This window comes from Acipenser ruthenus, chromosome 11 (genome assembly GCF_902713425.1).
Source record: "Acipenser ruthenus chromosome 11, fAciRut3.2 maternal haplotype, whole genome shotgun sequence".
NCBI lineage: Eukaryota > Metazoa > Chordata > Actinopteri > Acipenseriformes > Acipenseridae > Acipenser > Acipenser ruthenus.
Window position 1 is genome coordinate 21,066,921 of NC_081199.1, and position 14,484 is coordinate 21,081,404.

The following is a 14,484-nucleotide window of genomic DNA, read 5'->3' on the forward strand; positions in this document are numbered from 1 at the left end:
AATAAGAGTGTCTGCCCTGCACAAATCCTGTCTGGTCAGAGGAGATAATAGAGGGGAGAACCGACTCAAGACGGTGTGCCAGGGTCTTAGCAAGAATTTTAAAGTCTGCATTAAGCAGCGAAATGGGGCGGTAGGATCCACAATCAAGAGGGTTCTTATTCTGTTTAAGCAGTACAGAGATAGAGGCTTGGCACAGCGTAGGCGGTAGGGACATAGATGTAAAAGATTCAGCAAACATGGTGCTCAGTAGGGGAAACAAACTACAGCTAAATTTCTTATAAAATTCTATGGGAAACCCATCTGGGCCAGGAGATTTACCACTCTGCATTGACCTAATAGCTTGAGTTATTTCATCTGGGGCAAAGGGCTCCTCCAGATGGGCTTTTGAGTCAGGATCCAACGCTGGAACAGGAAGGCTCTCAAAAAAAGAATCGGTTAATGCGGGATCGGCAGGTGATTCCGATTTGTAAAGAGAAAAATAAAATGTTTTAAATTGATCATTAATCTCCTGCTGGTCAGTTGTAGGCAGACCTGATTAAGAATTAATTTGTGGGATCAAATGTGAAGCAGCAGATTGACGCAGATGATGTGCTAAAATTTTGCTAGCCTTGTCACCATGTTCATATAGTGCATGCCGTGATCTAATCATTAATTGCTCTGCCTGTTTAGTGGAGTGAAGGTTGAATTCAGTCTGTAGGGACAATCGTTGTTTATAGAGTTCTGGAGTGGGAGAGAGAGCATGTTGCTGATCTAACTTCAAAATAAGGTCAGTTAGTTCTGAGAGTCGCCCTGTTCGAAGCCTGTTGAGTCTAGCACTATAAGAGATTACTTGGCCTCGTAAATAAGCCTTTAAGGTTTCCCATAAAGTGATGGAGGACATCCCAGGTGTTGAGTTGGTATCCAGAAAGAAGTCTATCTGGGAAGAAATAAACTGGACAAAGTCTTGATCAGATAATAATAGGGGGTTGAGCCTCCAAGGGTGACGTGGTGCCACCTGCCTGTGAAAAACAAGCTCCAAAACCAGAGGCGCATGATCTGATATGACTATACTCTGATACGTACAAGAACGTACAATGGGAAGCAGTTTTTTGTCCAGAAAAAAGTAGTCAAGACGAGAGTATGTTTGATGTACAGGAGAAAAAAAAAAAAAAAAAGAGTACTGGAAAAAGTTGGAAAAAGAAAGCGCAACGGATCAGAGGCCCCATATGTGTCAAGAAATGAACGAATAATCAGAGCAGATTTTGAAGGGGGTGCTGGATTTAGGCAGGAGCGGTCCAACCTAGGATTAAGAGTACAGTTCAGGTCCCCCCCCCCCCCCCCCCCCCCCCCCGAGTAAGAGGTGGTGTGTGTGCACATCAGGAAGGGAAGAAAGAAAGTTAGTGAAAAACTGACTGTCATCCCAATTAGGAGCATAGACATTAGCTAAAATTAAAGGGGTGTTATAAAGAGTACCTGTGACAACATCATAACGACCATTTGAGTCCGCAGTCACCCGGGAGGCAATGAATGGAATGGATTTGTGTACTAAAATTGCTGCTCCCCTAGCCTTGCCATGAAATTTGGAATGAAATATCTGCCCCACCCAACTCCTGCGCATACAGGAGTGGTCTGAATTTCAAAGATGTGTTTCTTGCAGAAAAGCAATGCCCACTTTCAGTTGTTGAAGGTGAGATAACACTCGATTGCGTTTCACTGGGTGATTAAGCCCCTTGACATTCCAGCTTATAAAATTAACCTGGTACCCAATATCACTAGACTTAGTACCAGCCATAGCAACCATCAAGGTTTAGGTATGTAAAGAAACAAATGTGGGATGAGATACAAAACGAAACAAAACAGACATCTTAACCTCAGATCCAAATTCCGAATTCCACCTTTAACATGCTGTAAGCTGACAGGCATCACTTAAAAATGAAAGGAACCTGTTAAAAACGTGTTAATTGCATGATGAAACTCACACCTGTATTTAAAATTACATTGCAGCTTTTATTTTGTTTTTTCAGTTATCATATAAAATCCAATTACTCTTTCTTCGTATCACGGAAATAAAGTTGTTTCCACTGTTGACTGTTGCTCCAAAAAGTGTGTATCTAAAATAAAACACATTGTTTATGTGTTGTGAAGTACATTAAAAAAATATAAATATATATATATATATTGTTGTTGACTTTAATCCACATTAATGGAGAGTAGAAGAAATGAAACAAACACCAACCTATATATATTTTGCCACATCTTTTCAGAGTCTCCCACATGCCTTTTTGCAAATTCCAAGCAGGATTTTACATGGGCTTTTTTCAGAAATGGCTTCCTTCTTGCCAACTGATTGAATAGTTTTGGTGTTTTCTTGTACTGAAAATAAATAAAAATGGGTATATTAGTGTATTTAGTGATCTGCAGTTTTGAGTGGACTTCTCTCCTAGACCAGTATACAGGTCAGGTATCGATTTAGTGGCTATAACGATAATCAAGATAATCTTTAATAATAATAAATTTATATAGCGCCTTTCATAGTGGACCACCATCACAAAGCACTTTACAGAGGTAGGCTGTGAACTGTGCACTATATGCAGAGCCACTTACAATAGGACATTGATTTTACATCTCACCTGCAGGATGGAGTACAAGGAGGTTAGACTTGCTCAGAGTCACACAGTGAGTGGGTTGGATTTGAACCAGTGACCTTCTGGTTACAAGTCCTGGACTTTAACCACTGGACCACACTGCCTTCATAAATCATGTTTATATTCCAATTAGTTACAATTTACTCCCTGCTTCATAGTTCCTCTCTTTTTTCATTGTTATTTAAAAAAAACACAATCGTCGCCCCACCCCAGAGGAACAAGACCTTTCAGTAACTCACAAGCACAATTATACGTTTATCATTTAAGAACAGAAGAATAAATAATTGGGACTAAACAAGTTCTGGATAATATCCCGATTGATGCGATCTGGTTCCAGCCCCACTCCTTACCTTTCGAGGCGATGGTGACAGTGCAGCCCCCAGCTGACAGTATGCTGTTGAGGTCATACTTTGGATTCACACTCAGGATGTTTCCCCACCAGGGTCTGAATGAGCACAGAGAGCATGCAGGCCTGTCATAATTAATCAAATGTATTAGCTTGCATCCACATTAACGCCTCTGTACTGTATTTTAGTGCTGTTTTGAGACTACTTATCCTATGATGCATTTTGAGTTGCCATAGTGTTCACGCATCAATACCATTTCCATGAAGCAGCACAAAAATGTGCAGTATCATTGCTGACAAAAGAGGTGCTGTTGAAAGCGGTATATGATGCACCACTGTACAAGAAAAATAAAGATGTTGCTGCAGATTTGAACATTCCCGCAAACGCTGTCACCCGATACAATAATACAGGCCTATGAACAGCTGTGGCAATGTGCCCCACCCCTGTGTGCATTCTTGTGTTTTATGTCCCATCCACGCTACTGAATAATACAAACAATGCGGCTACGCCATCATTTAAATACGTTTCTAAATACAAAAATAACAAAACACTCTGCTACTCCGTCAATACATTTTTAAATAAATACAAATAAACACACGGCGCCTCGCCGTCATATAAATACAATAAACAAATACAAAATAACACAGGGGCGGAGGGGGAAACCCTGTTCTAAAAATAACTAACTAAATAAATAAATAAATAAATAAATAAATACGTACAGGGCTGCTCGTCCTGTTACAGTAATAAAAAAAGAAATTACACAAATCAAAAACCAAATCATGATAAAAATGTCTGAATGTAAAAATGTGTCTAACTGTTTTTTAAAAGCATCAATGGTCTTAGCATCCCTGATAGATTGAGGAAGGTTGTTCCAAGGTTTGGGCACTTAGCGGAAAAAAGCCCTATTACCCATGGAGAGAAGCTTAGTTTTGGGTATTGCCAATAAACCCGAGAATGAAGAACGTAGATTATCTAAGGGTGTGTAACGTGTAAGCAATTCAGTAATGTAACATGGAGCTAAGCCATTCAGAGCCAAGTTATAGGTTAACAACAGTATTTTAAAATCAATCCTGCTCTCAACCGGCAACCAGTGCAAAGAAGCAAGAACCGATGTAATATGGGCATCCAGTTTAGTCCCAGTTAAAATGCGAGCAGCAGAGTTCTGAATATATTGTAGCCTGCAAATAGCAGCCTTGGAGACACCTGCAAATAACGTGTTGCAATAATCGAGCCAGGAAGAAATAAAGAAATTAACTAGCCTTTCTGCATCAGGCACAGACAACATAGGGTGCAGACGTGCAATGTTACGAAGGTGAAAAAAGGATACCTTGGTGACATTGTGGATATGTGACTAGAAAGTAAGGCTAGGGTCAAAGACCACACCAAGATTCCTAACTACAGAGCTAGATTTAACTTCAAGCCCATCGATTACTATGCACCTGACTGCAAAGGTTCATAAATATCGCATTCCGATAGATGACTCTGTAGCTGCTTAGCCACCACGCTTTCTAGGATTTCAGACAGAAACGACAGATTAGAGATGGGCCTACAATTACAAAGAATATCTGCATCAAGGTTTTTTTAACAAAGAAGGCACAACGGCATATTGAAATGCTGGTGGAACTACTCCAGAACTCAGTGACTCACTCGTTGATGATATCAGTCACCTCCGGGCTGAGAACTGAAAAATGTGACACAATGAGTGGTGAAGGGACTGGATCTAGGGATCAAGTGGTAGGCCTCATTTTAGTGACTATTTCAGCCAACCTTGAAGAAGTTGTAACGATCACTCTGCACAACTGAGAAGCAGTTGCACTGTCCTCCCTAAGGAGATACTACTGGCCCTATTCCTATAGCTAAATAAGTCAGCAAGAGTGACAGACAGCAAAAGCAGGGACGTCAGAGGTGTCAATTTCATGAACAATCGGTTTATTATTGTGAACAATAATGTCAACAAATGAAAAAATGAACAACTGAATTAAATGAATAATGATAAGAAAGGAATTCAAATAATTGCAGGTAACAGGTAAGAAAAGCTGGTACAGATAAGTATGTAGGGACAAACAGAAGGCTAAACAGTATCACCAAATAGAAATGAATGTAGTGTCCGGAGGGTCTCCAATAAACCCACACTCACAAACACAACACACACAGATAAAGATAAAGGATAAATAAATAGATACAGGTGGGGAAACAATTACATTTAACAGTCTCTGTGGCAATGGTGGGAGAATGACAGGTAGGCCCAACAAGTCCAGTAATAGCAGGGTAATTGAAATCCATACAAAGTAACAAAATAACAAAGTAATCAAATTAAAGTAGAAAAAATCCAAACAAAAAAGAAATGATCTCACCCACAAATAAGGCAGTCCAGCAAAGTGTCCCGAAATGATGGTGATTGTAGAAGGTTGAAAACATTGAGTACGTTGAAATTGTTCAGACTGTCCTGTAGTGTTGAGTTGAATGGTGAACAGTTGTTTGGAAAAATCAGGAGGATCAGGAAAAAATGGAGGTTGTCACACATAAAACAACAAACACTAAACAGATCTAGAAAAACAGCTAAACTTAAACAAGTAACAGTGAAAACAAAAAGAGCAGTTTAGACAAAGCGCAGCGACAAAAGAAAATGAACGGATGCACTGGAATTATCTAAGGATGGTAATGGATTCACTGAAATTTAAGTAAAGAAAATGCTGTAGTTTAATGGATTCCTCTGAGAAAGGGAGTCTCCCTCAGGCCTGATTAGCCAGCTTTAATACAAGTGCTGGCTACTAAGGAGCTCTGAGATTGGAGGGGTGGAAATCTGAATGAGCCAATGGGGAGAGAGGATGAACAGAGGGTGGTTGCAAGGAACTATGGGAAATGAAGTTTTAACCTGGCCAGGCTACTGACCCTAATTAAAGGGACAGGTGGGTGAGACTTACACCCACATTATGTAGCATGGGAATTGCTACAAAGTAACCTCAGCAAAACAGAACAAACAGGTACCATTAAAAGCCAATATATTAGGGGGCAGAATGGCAAGCGGGGCAGAAACTAACAGTTCCTGGATGAATTTTAGTTATCAATTTTAGTTACAAAATAGTCAAGAAACCTATCAAATTGCTCCCTAGAACCAGTAGATACAGAAACATGTTTAGGTTGTAGCATGCAATTTATTGTCGAGAAGAGATGCCTGGGATTAGCAGAGTCCTGTCTAATGAGGTTAGAATAAAAAAACGATCTGGCTGAGTTTAGAGCATTCCTATACAGTTTTATGCTCCCTCCATATTTCAAAATGAACAGTTAGGCCAGTATCCCTCCACCTGCGTTCAAGCCTACACCATGCAGTTTTCATGGAGTGTAACTGATCATTATACCATGGAGAACAATGGGTATAGGAAACTGAACAGGTTTTCTCAGGAGCCAGGATATCAAGCACATTGTACAGGTTTGTATTATAAGACTCCACCATATCCGCCAGCACCCGAGTCTGATCGTCGTAAAATGGAGTAGAAAACAAACTGTTAGCAAAGGTGATTGGACTAATAGAATTAACATTGCGAAATTTAACAGTGCACTTAACTTTTACTGCAGGCACTGGTAAATCCAAATTAAACAAAATGGCCAAATGATCAGAAATTGTTAAATCGAGATCTTGGAGATTAGTAACTGATAGGCTTGTAGTAATAACTAAGTCAAGAATATGACCACAATTGTGAGATGGGACATTTACATGTTGTGTGAACCCTAAACAGTCCAGAAGAGACAGAAACTCCTACTGTCCATTGACGTTCTTAACGCTGATGTTAATAAGATAAATTGAACAGGACTCCAGAACTGTCAGCTGATGGTATTACTGCCATGTTGCAGATCTGTTTCCCTGCCAGGCAGCTCAGTGTCTTCCAGCAGCTCGGACACAACGCGCTTCAGGTCGTCCTTCATCACATACAGGCTGCACCCCGCGCCAAAGCAGATCCCTCAAGAGAAACCATATAGTTCAGTATATACATGCTTGTTTCTAGTATTTGTGACTGACCAATAAAGCAGCTGATTCTTCAGTATACATTAGAGCAGAGTCGTGAAAAGGGTCCCTTCCTGTCATTTTTAAAATCTTGCATGAGTTTATTTACTGCTGCACACTTCACAACTGTCAGTGATTAAATGAAAGTTAAACTTTCAAAATATTTTTTCCGGAAACAAACACAAATATATACCAGATTGGACTGCATGCAGACCAGAATCGACTTCAGATAATCATTTCTAAATGATGTATTTAAATTACTAGGAGCACAGGCTTTAAAGCTGAACTATACATATTAAAATAAACTAATATGTTTTTATCCCTGGAATTTCCAAAGATTTGATTAAATAATAAGTTGCATGGAATGTCACATTTCCCTATTTGATGTTTGCAAGCGCTCTGATGCGGCAATATTAAGCTCCTTACCATCTTCCCAAGTTCTTCTCAACACTCAGCTCCACTATCCTTGTGGGGGTGATGATCAACTTCATTTTCGGACCTATTGGAAACACATTGTAAAGGATTTTCTCTCAAATAGAAGTCAAGCTAAAATGTACAGGTTGTGTGTAAGGTGTATCCAATTTAAACCATGTTGCACCATATTTATTTTCTGAAGAGATATTTTTGCAGTATTAATCAAACATGAATTAACCAAATGGAAGGTAAATCTGCAGATAAATAAAATTATATACTTCTTGAGACAATATCCCCTAAACCTGACTATTATTATTAAAAGTTATGTATATGAATTGTATTTATTCCAGTTTTAATACAACTTTGCTATACCAATGGTAAATGTTAACAAGAGCATTGTACAAAAAAAAATAATAATCTAAATCATTTGTACCTAATTAGTGTCGATAAATGAAGCAAATGTTTTCACAGTGTACATGGGATACCGGCAGTGTCCCTCCTTTAATTTGTAATCTCTTGAATTCGAGAACATTTGTTGCTGCTACACCCTGACATTTCTAGTTATGTAAGCTCTCTGCTCAGTTACAAATTAATTACTAGATGAAAAAACCTGAGACTATATTGGACTTTGGACAGAATCAAATTGTATAATTTTTTGCAATTTACATTTTTGCAATATCTACTAACATAACAGAAGTCATTTAACTGGTGAAGTGTAACAGATTGTGTGGATATTTTATTGATCTATTGAAAAATACCAGTGGGATCAATACAGCTTTAGATTTGCAACTGTTTGCAACAAATCATTCGGTAGACCTCTGTCTTACCATCAGCTCAGGGGGGAAAATTAGGTCTTGTGTGGGATCCAGGGGTAAGAAATCATCTGTCTTGACCAATTCACTAGAGGATCAGAGAACTTGACTAAGCAGTTTTATTACATCTTCTTGCCATATAATCACACAAATAGGAGCATGGGCTGAAACATTTTTTTAAATGTAGTTACTCCTTTGGTTTCATATATAATCCCATGTGCCCCCAAGCAACCCCAACACTGAGATTAGTGTAAATACAATAGATGGGGGCTGAGATGTTTAGATCACTGCAGTCCCATTGTACCCTATCACTAACAGGCAATGTGCTACTATATCAAGACAACATTCCATATCCATTGTGCTGTCATTGCTGGTAATGCTGTGGTCTGGTTATGGTTCTGCTAGTATCTATGTGCTATATATTGGGATTATAATGTGAGACAAATAAAAATTTTCAAGCTTTTCAGTAAAGGTTGCATTCGGTTGTATTCGAGAAATAAATGTGAACATTTATGAACGAGAGGCCATTCTGCACATCTAAGCTAGTCCAAGTGATTCTGCCTCAGCTTGGCTAGGTAGCCCATCCCATACCCTCACCGGACTCTCTGTCTTAAGTCTATCCCCTTAATTTCCTACTCTGTCTTCTGGTCCTGGTTTCTGTTCCAAAATAAATCTCCAAATATCTGACCTGGTTCAGCTCAGACTCTTGATCCAAACAGCAGTTAATGGTGTCATTTCCATTCTGACAACACTTTGAAGCCTGGAGAACAAAACATGCACCAAATTAGGAAACCCTGGAAACACCAACAGCAGGTGTGACACAGACAATACAGAAGGCAATCTCAGTTTATGAAAACCTGCCCTAGAAAATGGTTTGATTCAGAAGCGATTTCTATTCTCTCAGTAAGCACAGTCTGGGTTTCATTGGCTCCCTCAACTCCAGCGCTGATGCTGATTGGTTATGTCTCAGAGGGGGTGTTTGCTGACCACTAGGGGTCGCTGTACATTACACAATACTCACCCCACAGAAGGTCTTAAAGCCATCTTTGACGGGTCTGTATCCCGTACAGCTGCACAGGTTACCTAAAAAGAACAACGATAAAAAAAATCCCATTTGGTCATTGTTCTTCCTCTTGAATTTTCACGATGCTTGTCTCACATTCTGTTATATAGGATTCTGACCTCATGGAAGTAATATAGTTATATTGCAGCCTTCATTAGTGGAATCCACAGTTTAAACCCAGGCCTGTTTTACTTTACCCCAGCCTGTTGAATTGTGACAGTAACACTGATGAAGACTACATTTAGACACAGTAATTAGATTTCTAATATTCAATTTTCTCTTCATCTGTTTTCTACAAAAAAAGTCCTGCATACAAACCTATCTCACTTGTAAGCCCACTCCCATTTATTTCACTGTTATACAGTAAATATCAATTACGATTGTACTTGTTTCCACCAGAGACTACCAATTGCCCTGGCACTCTTAACAAGCCTCGAATGGGAATCAATGAGAACTGCTTTACAGACCCGGGGTACGTGTGAGAGCCTCCCTGATGTCCTCAATGAGGGTTCTGGAATGTTCCTCAGCAGGGTGTACATGGACATCACCATGCCAGGGGTGCAGAACCCACACTGCGACCCATGAGCCTTTGCAATGCGCTCCTTTAACAGAGAGACAGGGAGAGGGAAACACGCACAGTGTTATTCAGCAAGAACTGCACAATTTGAAATATAAGTATCTGGCACCACACAACATTTAGCAACAACTCCACATAGGAGACAGAGAGGCATGAAGTCAGCGCACTACAGATTCCGCAAGAACTGCAAACATGCAACAGCAACAGGGATGGAAATAAGACTCCTATTGCATAGCAGTTTCACCCATTCCAGGTTTTAATACAAGTTTGATAAGCCACAGTGTATAAGTAACAAGCTCATGTGTGTTTCATTAAACCAGGAATGGAATGGGAGTCTTATCTCCATACTTGTTACAGTTGCATGTTTGCAGTTCCATTTAGCAAAAGTAAACTTCTTCCTCTAGTTAAACACTTCGACAAGGGTTCTTTTCAATGTTAATAAAACAGGCATGATCTGCAAAAGACACAGAGGTGCTTTGTTGTTTTTTTTTTTTTTTGTAGACAGCCTTCCTTATTTTATGCCAATATTGCTTTTGTAAAGCTGCATCCACTGCATTCTGTGGTGTGTTAATATTATGTAAGCAATGGGGTATCCACCTGAGAAGTTAGAATCAGGTGATCTTTAGGCAACAATAAGAAAATTAAACAGCAAAATACATGTGAGGAACAGAGTTTATTTTCAAAAGCGCTAGACTTATGCAACGTCAAATACCAAAACAACAGAAAAAAGACACAATACTGGAAAACACACTAGAAGGATATGTGACAGAAAGACAATGATTCTTGGTGGTAAATCTCCCTCCCGAACTGTGAGGGCGCTAAGTAACGGGAACAGAGTACCCTGGACTGCTTGGCCTGAAACTTCGTTCCTAGGGTTAAAAGGAAGTCGGTCATTTAGAAAAGGGATGGAGCTTTGGTACATTAACTCATCGACCCGGAAGGGAAATGATCTGGCAAGCCACTGATTGGAGGAGCGGCTGCAATCGTTTGCCAAGGGGTCATGAGTGACGGTATAAGTAGGGGACAAAGTGACGTAATATGTTCCTTCATTTTGGTTAGAGAAAAGAACCTGGAAGGACCTGTGTTTTGTGTATCCATATCGTGAGTGTTTGTTTGTTTGTCTCCAACTGTGTCTTGTTATTTGTAGACGGCTAACACGTTCTGGAACTGTCACCAAGGGCCAGCACAAACCCGGAACAGCACTGCACTTGTATCACAATTAACTGTATTTGCACCACAAGCACTAATTCATGCACTAATGGACTTGTGTATGTGTTTTGTGTTTTGTGTAGGTGTATAATAAATGGGACTATTATTTTGGGACAAACCCGGGGATTACAATATGAGTAATACACGCCGTTTTATTACTTAGCATCATTTATTGTTTACTGTTTTTTTGTCATCAGGCACTGGACATACAAACCCATTAAACAACTTTGCAGCTGGATTATAATTGTCTGTCTGTTCATTGACCACATGCGCCTGCACACTGTTAACCACTTTGCCACAGGATATCAACAATTTCTCTACTTATTTCTTCATTTTAACCCAGTTGTATTAATGTTTGGGTCAATTAAAATGCAAATTTATGCACAAGTAACAAAAACAGTCCAATCCAAGCATGTCCTTGCACTGAGTTCTCTCTCTTTCAGAATGTGTTTTTTTTTTTTCACCTGCACAGGATGGAGCTTGGTCTTGGTACTCCTCACCCCTTCCACAGTCGTTACGGCAACGCCATGCAGTGAAACGATGGGCAGCAGACAGGCGTTGATAGAGAAATGACTAACGGGCTGAGTTCAGGAAACATGACATTGGTGATGATGATGAGGCCTACTTTAATGAGCTGAAATACTTCAGGTGTAATACAGACACCCTTTGCTGTAAAAAGCTTCTATAAGGTACCAGACTACCATGAAACATGAAAAATCACAATGCTGCTATGCTTTCTATTTTTGCTGAAGAAGATTAAGCAATTAAATATAGATAGGCAGATCTTTTGGCACTTGTATCTTACACTTCAATGTGAAAGAGGTTTCAATGATCACATTCTAGATGTGTTGAATTCAAACTCAATCCAATGGTCTCACTGCAACCAGACCATGTGACCAGCAGCAAAGGTACCAGGATGTAGCTGTTTAACTACAGAGCTGCATTTAAAATATCTGTTATCCTCAATTAACATAAAACAAATTATAATGTTAATAAGGTAAGAACATTGAGTGTAAAGCATTGTTTAGCGCACCTTTGCTTATTGATGGGGCTTCCACGCCACTATTATAAGCCACTCTTGCTATCTCTCAACCTTGAAAGCTTTAGAATATTAAACTTGCTTTAAAATTGGAGACATACATTTCAAGCAGCCCAACAATCCAGACCAAAATATAAACCAAAAACACATTTTAAAAATGCTTTTGCACAGTACACACAAAAAAACATTGATTTGGTTTATAATAGCATTAAAAAGCAGACGGAAGAGGAAGGAGAACAACAATTTTACCTTAGTTTGACGACTTATATCTAATTGTGTATAAGAGGTATGTACGTTTTTCACATTTGAGGTAAGAAAGTTTTAGACTTTTGATACTGGTACAGATGGTAATTCTAAGTGATTTAGTTTTGCCGCTGCACCATGGTAAAAACAGCTAAACTCTTTGAGCTGTATAGAGACTCTCGGTAGTTTCAAACTTGTAAGAGGAACTACCGTTCCTCTCAATATATATATATATATATATATATATATATATATATATATTTGTAGTCAAAAGTTTACATACCCCAATGCTTTGGTGGATGAGGAAAAAAAATGCAGAACCTTGATTTCATTCTTCTTTAACCATTCTGAAATAGATTATGATGTGTGCGTTGGATCGTTGTTGTGCTGGAACGTCCAGTTGCGCTTTAAAGCAAGTTTTGTACAATATCTTTTGGTATGCAATGGAATCCATTTTACCATGTATTGGAAATAAATGTCCTGTGCCATTAGAGGAAAAACAGCCCCATAGAAGGATATTGTGTATGGTGTTCTTTTATTTGTACGTCTGTGACAGGCTGGCTGCAGGGAGGAACTCAGACCAGAGAGAGAAACACACAGACAGACGGTGGTGATGAGAGAAACTGAGTGCGATGGTTGCACTCAGCGTTTAATAACAAATAAATAAAAAGGTTTAACAAACAGAACACAGGACACAGCCCATCACGCCAAAATAAAGAGACAAACGAAACGGACTATACAGTAAACATACAGACACACAAACAAACACGGTGAGTTTTAAATAAACAAGTATCGTGCTGGTCCTACCAGCACGTAATAGCAATTGATATTTAAACTAACTTATTTCTCCTTCTCTCTCACCCGTTCTCCACTCTCGAACACCCAACCCCGAGTGAAAGAAATGTGCATCTATATATACTGCTGTGCTGGGATTCAATTACTAATTAATTATTCACTTGAATCCCAGCACGTGAATTAATTCTGTGCAACCCCGTGCTCACATACTATACTTTAAATGCACGTGCAGTGATGTGCAATCCCGTGCCTAAATACAAATATACAATTTAAATCACACGTGAAACACAGACCCGTTTATATCCCGTGTACCAATCTCTATACACCAACATTAACACACGCAACATACACCATATAACACACACATGCACACAGGGGCGGGGCACATTGCCACATATACCCCCCCTTGTACGCAGCACACATGGCCTCAACGGCCACCCACCCCCCTTAAAAACCCAGCAGTCCTGGGAAGGGAGGCTTCAGTTGCTGGAAATAATTGTAGACTACCGGTATTTTTGTAACTTTTTTTCCTCATCCACTAAAGCAAAGCTTTTACAACAAAATATTTTTTTAATTCTTTGTTTTTCAAGAAATTTCTAGAAATTATAAATTTACATTGGGGTATGTAAACTTTTGACTACAACTGTATATGTAATACAAGTCACATCCACCAGAGTGTCTTTATAGAGGTAAGATCTGACACTTTGGATCAAATTCCCTTTAGTTTTGCTGGCAATACACTACTGTGCACTAGATGGTGCTGATGCTTACTAATATAAAGACGCTGTCTGATTTAGCTTGCGTTACATGTATCTATGTCAAGTTACTAGAACTGAAAAGAAACACAGACTTAACTTGAGTAATTGCAATAACTCAGAATGATTGCAAAGTACATCATAAAAAGGGAAGAAAAAAAACAAGACATTGTAATTTGAAGCTAGGAACCAGGCCCTATACACACACGTGCGCTTAATCACGGTCAACCCAGATTCCATTATATTAGCAATAATAAGCACAATCTGCACTATACATTGTCCCAATAAGAACTGTAGTTTCCATGTCTGAATCCTTAACCAGGTAAGATCAAATTCACTTCATCAGGACCAATAGCCTGGCGAAATAAGCATTAAGATGTGTTGATAGAACAAATATGAGTGTTTTGCTGTAGAACTGCATTCCTAATAATAAAATGAGATATATGGTTTATTATACTGTACACAAACACACATTGTACATGCTGTTCAGTGATATTCTAATCTCATTCCTTTATTTTGCAAAGTGATATAAAACTCAGGTTGCAATTAGTTGTATGGCATGCAGTGATATTATCAGGAGCCTGTCTCCACTGGCTCCCATGC